At 50.7% G+C, this 8,189-nt stretch overlaps 1 long non-coding RNA gene across 1 annotated transcript; it reads right to left on the reverse strand.

Annotated features, from left to right (window-relative positions):
* Positions 1 to 2,636: 2,636 nt before the first annotated feature.
* LOC144316889 (uncharacterized) lies at positions 2,637 to 5,106 on the reverse strand. Its single transcript, XR_013382720.1, has 3 exons — positions 4,637 to 5,106; positions 3,277 to 4,071; positions 2,637 to 2,840 (listed from the first exon to the last, which is right to left on the reverse strand). It is a non-coding gene; the product is annotated as an uncharacterized LOC144316889 (long non-coding RNA).
* Positions 5,107 to 8,189: the final 3,083 nt, after the last annotated feature.

An 8,189-nucleotide genomic window follows, 5' to 3' on the forward strand; every position in this document is an offset into this window, starting at 1 on the left:
GGAGGCTGGCACGTATGGGCACCAGTCTGGGGCCTGAAGGGGAGAGAGAGCCTGGCAGAAAGGCAGTTCCCTTAGCAGATAGGCAGAGCTGAGGGTCTGGCGGGAGGGGAGTGGTAGAGAGGCCTCTCCATGAGTCAGCAGGAGCCAAGCCAGGGATGGATGAAAAACTAGCCTCGGTCTACTTCCGGGAGGTCACCTACCTCGTGGTACAGGACACAGTTCTGAAAACGGCTTTATTCTTCGACGCTTGCGGATGGACTGGGAGGCTGGGACAGAGAGCTCAGCCACAGCCCCCCACACACCCACACACTCCAACCCCCATCCTGAGGGGGCCAGCAGCAGGGCAGAGGGAGGGAGAGAGGCTGGGGCCACAGATACTTGATATGGAGAAGACTTGCTAGGTCATGGAGTGGGTCCCCCCGGGGAAGATGTGGCAGCAGAGAAACCCCGCCTGCTCATTTCATGCTCTGGCTGAGGGCGCAAGCTGGAGATGAGAGCAAGTTGAAATTAGATGGGAATTTATTTAACGCCTTTAAACATTTCTACACTCGGGGCCTCGAGAGAACCACAGATCATCTCCTCCACAGCCTTCATGGGAGCCACGCAGGGACACATCAGGCCACTGGGCCACCCCAGCACATGGAGGGTGGGGAGCAGGATGCTCCCTATGCCCCTCGGCCCAGAAGATCTCTGCCGGTATATTCTGGGGCTTGAGGTGGCCCGCACGTCCCCATTTGCCCTGTCTGGTACCTCAGACCAAAGGTGTGGGGCAGTGGCGGTGTCCTCTGGTGTATCCTGTGCTCCAGGGGAGGGCTGAACAACTAAGGGTGGGGCTAAGCCAAGGACAAGGCCTCTCCATTCATTCTCTGAGTCCATCACAAGGGGCTGGGCCTTAGCAGCCTGCTCCCAGTATGGGGTCACTTTTCTGATAGGTAGTGTTGCCTCATAGATTTCTCTAAGCTTTACCCAAAGTACCCAGATACAGCTTTATAATATCTCCAAGAATGAAATGAAAAAATAGTACAGGTGCAGTACTGTGCATAGTTATCAGCATGGGCTCTAGAACCAGACTGCCTGCGTTCAAATCCCAGCACTGCCACTTACTGGCTGGGTGACCTTGGGCCAATTACTTAACTTCTCTGGGCCTCAGCTTCTGTACATGTATAAGTGTGGATAGCAATAAGGGCCATCGAATAGGGTGGTTGTGAGGATAAAATGTGCTAAGTTGAATCAAAGTGCTCACATAGGTCCCTGGCTCACGGGAAGGGGTCGATAAGTGTTACCTATGATTTTTTTCTGTATGTTTAATAGTATCTCCAAGGGATTCTGCTGGAAGTTGGAGAGCAATTGTACTGATGAGTAAGTATGACCATAAAGCTCTAGTTCTTAACCTCCTCAGGGAAGGTTCTGGAAAGATGGTGGGTCTACTGTCTAATTGCCTATACATTCATATATTCATTTGCTGTATGTTCATTCATTTGACATCTTTCAAGCACCCATGAGCCACCTGGGGATGTAGAGATGATGAACACGTGGCCACTGCTGCTCAGTGCTCACATTCATGCCAATGCATATACAGGGAGGCTTGTGCCCCACACTCACCTTCCTTCCCACCTGAACTCGAGGCAGCAGCTCTCCATCCAGTGAAGAGACAGCCATGCAATCGACTATTTACAGTTGGATGCAGGGAGTGCTCATGGAAGCATGCAACCACTATAGAGAGGAGAGAGCTGGGCATACTGGTGGGGGTGGTCGGCGGGGGGTGGGGGGGTGGGGGGAGGGGCGTGGTGGTGACAGGATCAGGGGACATATCTCCAAGGGCTGATGTTTGAAACTCAAATGGCAGGTCAGGGTTTCAGGGGCACTTATTGATGTGAGAATCACAGGGTTAATTTCCAAGTGTGGGCTCTGGAGCCAGAATCCTGGTTCTGTGTCATTTAACCTGTCTTTGCCTCTGTCTTCTCATCTGTGAAATGGGGATAATAGTAGTACCCTCCTTAGAGGGTTATTGCAAGGACCATGTGAGTTTATATAAGTAAAGCATTGAGTGGAGTGCTTGGCACTTAGTGAATGCTACATACATTTAAACTATTGCTATACTATCAGGAATACATTTAACTATAAATACAGAAAATCCAACTAACTAGTGACATAGTGACATAGAAGAGTAATGGGAGTTATTTGTGCTCTGCGACCAGAAACCCCAAAAACAGGAGGTGTGGTGAGCAGCCTCTCAGATTGCTCCTGGTGACCCCACTTCCCATTCATGGGATGACCCCACTCCTCATTCATGCCACGGCATCCCTTCAGGGATGAAGCTAGGAAAAGGCTGTGACTTCCATCGTGGGAGCTCTCTGGCCTGCCCTCAGAAAACCAGCTGCCACACTGTGAGGAGACTCAGGCAGCCCGTGGAGAGGCCCACATCCTGGGAAACAGGCTGCCAGGAAGAAATCACACAAGTGGGTTTGGAAGCTAATTCTTCATCTCAGTCGGGCCTTGAAATGACTGTAGCCCTCATAGCTTGACTACAGCCTTCATGAGAGATCCAGAGGCACCCAGATAGGCTCTGCCAAGATTTATGAACTACAAAAACTAAACAAATGTTTCGTTTTTTAACCCAATAAATTTGGGGTACTTTATTGTGCAGCAATAGATAACTCATAAGGAGGCCACCTGGGGCTTGTACGGTGGCTCAGTGGGGTCTCCATGTTGCCATCAAGGATCCAGGACCCTTCTGTCTGTCCATCCCTCCACTGTAACTTGAGGCTTTCACCCTCAGAGTTACAAGACAGCTGTTGCACATCCAGATGTCACATTTGTATACTGAGCGGGAAGAGGGCCTAAAACCAGAGAGGGGGCAGGCCTGGTGCTATCCCAGGGAAGCTGCCCAACAGCCTTCAAATACATCTCATTGGCTGGAAGACACCCACGGCCACCCCCAGTCCCACAATGAATTGGAAGGGTGGACCAGATGACCTCTAGGGTCTCAGGATACCAAAGTTCCACCCCGGAACCCAGCAAGGGCTAATTCAGGCTGTGTAGGAGAATGTGAGCCCTTTGAAGGTAATGATCTGTCTAATTCAGCTGTGATTCCCAGGGCCTAACCCAGCACCTCCCATGGTAGGTACCCAAATAATGTTTTTTGAATGAGTGATCTAGGTGAAAGCCTTCAGAGGCAGGGATCGTATCTCCCTAGTTTTTATATCCCTGATGCTTGGTGGGGCTCTTAGATATGATTGTGTTATGGTGCTATCACACCAAGGGCAAGGACCATACCTTGTTATTCTGTGCAGCCTGGTGTCTGGCCCAGTGCTTGACACATAAAGGGGTATGCTACAGGGTGTGTTGTATAGTTGAACCCTCTGGTTGACCAAGAGCTCTGGTCTCCGGGCTCTTCCCTCAGGAGGTTTGCTTGACCTTGTGGGTGTAGTCCGCCATCTGAAATGGGAACCGGGTGCCTTGCCCTCCTGTGAAGGAAGAGGAATACTTGCTTCTCCAGTGGGCCTGCCCTTTCCTGGTTGGGATTGTCTCTGCCTGCAAACTTAATGATGGGAAAGCCTGCTACTGGCTGTCTCTGGGTCTGCCCTGGGGGATCAGCCCCCAGCTGGCGAGGCAGAAGGCTGGGTCCTGCCAGGACACCTCACCGAGACAGACTTCACTATGTTCTCTGTGGACTCCAGAGCCCAATGCAGGGAGGTGCAAGGACAGAGAGCACTGGTTCAAAGGAAGGTCCCTTTTGGGGGGCAATCCAAGGATCTGCTCTGGTGGCAATGCCTCAGTTGGGGCATACCTAGATATGCTCAGAGGTGTCCTAGCAGCAAAGCCCTGACGCTCTTTACTCCCTGAAACCCATGTCATTCCCTGTCTGGAAGTGCCCATGACCCCTTCCCTCATCTGTTTTCCAATCAGACCCCACCCAAAAAGGGGGCGAGGAGTTGTCTTCTGAGTAGATTTGGCCCATTAAAAGGGTTTCCATGTCAAGAGATGTTGGTCAGACCCAAAGAATGTTCTAGGCGTCCATCATTTAGAAAATTATTCATGCAGCCACCATGGATCCTTTTCCCTGGAAGTCTGCAGAACAGGAAAAAATTTTCAGCTCTTTAGGAGGCAGGGGAACACATGAGGTGAGGTCTGGACAGTCCTTCCCCCGTGGCCCTCTGTCCCCAGTGCTTGATGGTTTTATTCTTTGGTGGAATATTCACTGCTTGGATGCATCCTGAATCCAGTGTGCTCTGTCACATTACGAACCCCACAGCACCGTAGAGATTGTTGCCTACATCCCCCCAGCTAGACAGGAAGTGCCTTGAAGGCAAGGGCTATTCAGTGTTCATTCTGCAGCCTCGAAACTTAGTGAACCCTCGGTAAATGTTAAGCATATGAATTAATGAACAAATGCCTGATGGCACCCTCGGGAGCCATTTAGATCCATCCCTTGCTTTGCAAATGAGTTAATAGGGCTTTGAGTTGTCAAATGAAGATCTTGTGTCCCCATCACCAATTGGGAGAAACAGTGTATTTTTATATTTGTGCCAAGTCAGGCCCTGAATCAAGTCATTGTGAAAAGTGAAGGCATGCTCAGAGAAGACACACCTGACCACGTAGGTACCTTCTGAAATTAAAAAGAAAATTATCATACCATGTGTTCTGGAGACTCTTGCTCATCAGCAGGTTTAATGTTCATAGCGTTCGTGTTAGATATCACCATCTCCATCTATCGGTGGGGAAGTTGGAGATCCAATAACACTATCTATCATTGGTCTGGGCAACTTTGAGAGCAGGTTCCTATAATCTAGCAGCCCTGTTACGGAGGGTGGAAACCGAATCACACACCATACTTGCTTCCTGTTGGTGTTGGAACGAATGCCCCCAAATCTGGTGACTGAAAATAACACAAATTCATCATCCCACTGTCCTGGAGAAGTCTGCAATCAAGGCACCAGCAGCAGGGCTGTGTTCCTCTTGGAAGCTCTGGGGGAGAATGTGCTTTCTTGCCTTTTGAGCTTCTAGTGGAAGCTCTGGCTCCTGCCCCTTCCTCATATCACCCCTCACATCTCCTTCTCTGACTCTGACCCTCTTGCCTCTGTCTTTGAAGAACATTTGTGATCATCTTGGGCCCACCTGTATAACCCTCCCTCCCTTCCCTCCTTCCCCCACTCTTACCTTCATCCTCCCTTCCCTCCGTCTCTTCCTCCCTCTGTCTTTCCCTTCAGTCTTTCTTTTTTGGGAGTAATTGAAATCAACTGGTGAGTAATTTTTACCTCCAGATCCCCAAGGAGCTTGAAGCTCACAACCCAGAACTCTCCTTACACATGTTAGTGGATATGAACCCCTCAGCTGTTTCTGGACACTGGGTTCATCCATATTCTCCCCAGTCCTCCAGAGGGGTGAGGTCCAGAACTGGACATAGAATGCTGAAGGAACCAAGGGAATGGGTCTCTTTCAGCCCCATAGGTATCATCTAGCATAGTTCTAGAATTTTGAGAAATGCTGGTGACAAGGGGAAGGGAGGAGGGTACAAAGGAAGGGAGGGAGGAAGAGAGGGAGAGGAGGAAGGAGAGGGAAGGAAGGAAGGAAGGAAGGAAGGAAGGAAGGAAGGAAGCAAGCAAGCACAGCATGCTGTGGGAGTGTGTGGAGACCCTGCAGGCCACTTGTGTACACTGGGACACATGATGGATACCACTATGGAGCTCATTTATTTAACACAACTTTATTGAGCACCTGGTGCTGTGCTGGGCACTATGGGTGAAACAAAGATAAATAATAGATGAGGCATGCCCTCAGGGTGCCTTCTGTCAAGCAGGGAAGTGCGGATCTGAACACAACTAATTTTAATTCAGGGAGAAAGGAAGAAGATGGTAGCCCCCTGATGAGAGAAGCATGGGTCTGAGCCCCAGAGCTCCAGGCTAGCAGCTTGGCTCTTTGTCATTATTGACTGGCTGTGCAGGGATGGCAGTAGCGTGAGAAGGAGCAGGGAGCAGGGCTGTGTCTGCATTTACTGCCCCACCCCCTTGGGAAGGGACCAGGTCGCAGCACTCCAGCACTCCCTGGCCATTTAGGGAGTCCGAGTGTCTCTGGGGAAGCAGGCCCTGGCTTGCTGGGGACAATGAGCTCCCTCGACAGCCCCCTGCAATGTTTCCAGGCCATCTGCTTCCCATCTTGGTGATTGTGCTCTGTTTCTGTGCTGAGAATTTTCACTGGTGCACGCTTGCCCAGAGGTGTGTGTGACACACACACACACACACACACACACACACACACATACGGATGCACATGCTGTGTCATTGCTATCACTAGGATGTAATAATTGCAGCCTGGACACAGCACCTTCAGGGATGCCTCTGTCACCTGTCCCCCACCATGGCTGCCCCCTCCACCCACTCCCTCTAGGGGTGGCACCCCTCCACACCTGCCTTCCTGCCTTCCTTTCCTGTTCTGCCCAGAGATCCTGGGTGCCTCTCATTGCCTCCCTCCTCCTCCTTTCATCTCCATTCGTTCCCTCTCTGCCTATTCAGTCAGATGCTGCCTCTTTCCACTCCTCCTCGAAGTGCTGTGTGTATGCACTCATGCATGTGTGTAAAAGAGAAAGAAAGGACAGAGGGAGACCATTCCTTTTAAGAGTTTTCCTCCTTGATTGAGCTATAGTTTCCTGCTGAAGAATCATAAATGCAGCAGAGACCATTTCAACTGCCCGGGGAAGCATGATGCATAAATCCCAGCAGGATGGGGCCAGGATATCTGAATGAGGCAACAAAATCCAACCTCAGTGAGTGGAGCTTCCCCATGCACCTGCTGCCCCCCTCCCACCACCACTACCACGTTGATTGGCTTTTGCTTGTCCTAGGGCCACATCTTAACATCACAGGGAGAAAGCACAGGCCAGCCCTGGGCAATGGTGATGCCTCCTGGCCTAGACAGGGCTGGAATTCCCCTGTCCTTGAGGAGGTCACAAATCAACATAGACGATGAAGGTTGGCCAAGAGGCTGGCAGTGCTCTGGGCCCTGGGGGTGGAGTGGGGTGGGGGTGGGGCCTGAGGACCAGGGAGGGGAAACAGGCGCTCTTCATTCCTTCAGGCCTGGTGTCTGTACATCTACTTAAATTACTTGCCTGAATCAGTCCTCGCCATACCTCTGAGAAGTCTGTATGGATTACTGGGGTTCTGGAATGAGGCTATTAAGGCCCAGAGAGGTTAGACATCACTCCTGAGGACACAGCTATTGCGTCATCAGTTAGACTCAATTCCAGACCTGCCTTACTCTTTTACCACTCAAAGCACGTGTGGTTTCCTGGGAAGGGAGATGCTATAGCTTGGTACCTGGGCACGAACTTTGCATGTTGGCCCTGGTGAGGAGCAATCTCCTAAATAAATTTATACTCTTTGCTGGAGGCTGGGGCTTTGAGGAGGCCCAGTGGTGCTCAGGCTTTCGGTTGTCTGCCCAAGGCTATGGGTTTTGGAAACTAGATCCTGAAACCTGTTCCCTCATAAGGAAACTCTCTGAATTAAGCTTCAGACTTTCTCATCAGAATATGCATGATAATTTATATGCTTTCCTTATTTTATGCAGAGATATCAGAGTTTTCTATTTATGCAAAGGTATATCAGAGGCTATCGTGCCTTTCCCTTACACAGTGATGGCTTTCTACGCAAGCTTGCTGTAAGAAAGTCTGCTTGAGGGCAGCCCCGGGTGGCTCAGCGGTTTAGCGCCGCCTACAGCCCAGGGCCTGATCCTGGAGACCCGGGATCGAGTCCCATGTCGGGCTCCCTGCATGGAGCCTGCTTCTCCCTCTGCCTGTGTCTCTGCCTCTCTCTCCTCTCTGTATTCTCATGAATAAATAAATAAATAAAATCTTTAAAAAAAAAAAAGAAAGTCTGCTTGACCTGGGTGCAGGTAACAGCCCTGGGAGCAGCCCTCAATCAATAAAGGATGAGGATGTGTGGGTAAATATCCCAGCTTTCTCACCTCTCTGGAGGACAGCCCTGAGGCATCAGCTATATCTCCCAGAGGTCCAACCTTGGGGGAAGCCCCGGTATTCCCAGTATAACCTGCTCTCTGGAGTGCCTTGTGCTGGCTCTCTCCATTCCTGCTCTACTCTGGTTCTCCTGGGACCAACATCATATAATCTGCAGGTCCTTGCATCAGGTTTTACTTCTGGGGGAACTCAACCCAGGACAGTCACTCTGAGGAGGAAG

Source organism: Canis aureus, chromosome 7 (assembly GCF_053574225.1).
Source record: "Canis aureus isolate CA01 chromosome 7, VMU_Caureus_v.1.0, whole genome shotgun sequence".
Lineage (NCBI taxonomy): Eukaryota > Metazoa > Chordata > Mammalia > Carnivora > Canidae > Canis > Canis aureus.